This window comes from Octodon degus, unplaced genomic scaffold (assembly GCF_000260255.1).
Source record: "Octodon degus isolate 3935 unplaced genomic scaffold, OctDeg1.0 scaffold01781, whole genome shotgun sequence".
NCBI lineage: Eukaryota > Metazoa > Chordata > Mammalia > Rodentia > Octodontidae > Octodon > Octodon degus.
This window is the reverse complement of record NW_004526357.1, coordinates 1-592: the sequence shown is the minus strand read 5'-3', so window position 1 is coordinate 592 and position 592 is coordinate 1.

The following is a 592-nucleotide window of genomic DNA, read 5'->3' as shown; positions in this document are numbered from 1 at the left end:
GAGAGAAATTAGGGAAACCATACTTTTCACAATAACATCCAAAAACAATGAAATACTTAGGAATCAATACAAAGGAAATAAAAGATTTATACAGTGAAAATTATAGTACTCTGAAAAATAGATTAAAGGATATTTCAGAGAAGAAAAGATATTCTTTGCTCCTGGATAAGAATAACCCAACACTGAAAATGGCCATGGGCCCCAAACTGTTATACAGATTTAATGCAAACCTGATTAAAATACTATTAGTATACTTTTCACATATTGGGAAAACATTCCTAAAATTAATCTGAAACCAGAAGAACCTAGAATATCAAAATCAATCTTGGACAACAAAAGAAAAGCAGGAGAAATCACAATTCATGACTTGCAATTATACAATAAGCTACTGTGATAAGATTGCATGGTAGTGGCAAAAAAAAAAAAAAAATGTCCTGAGGATCAGTGGAACAGTTCAGAAGACACAGACACAGCTACAAACACACTCCGCCAACTTATCTTTCACAAAGGGGTCAAGCATTTTATCTTGATTACTTTGCTCTTGTTGCTGAGACAAATACCTGACACTCAAAATTAGGGGGAAAAAAAGGTT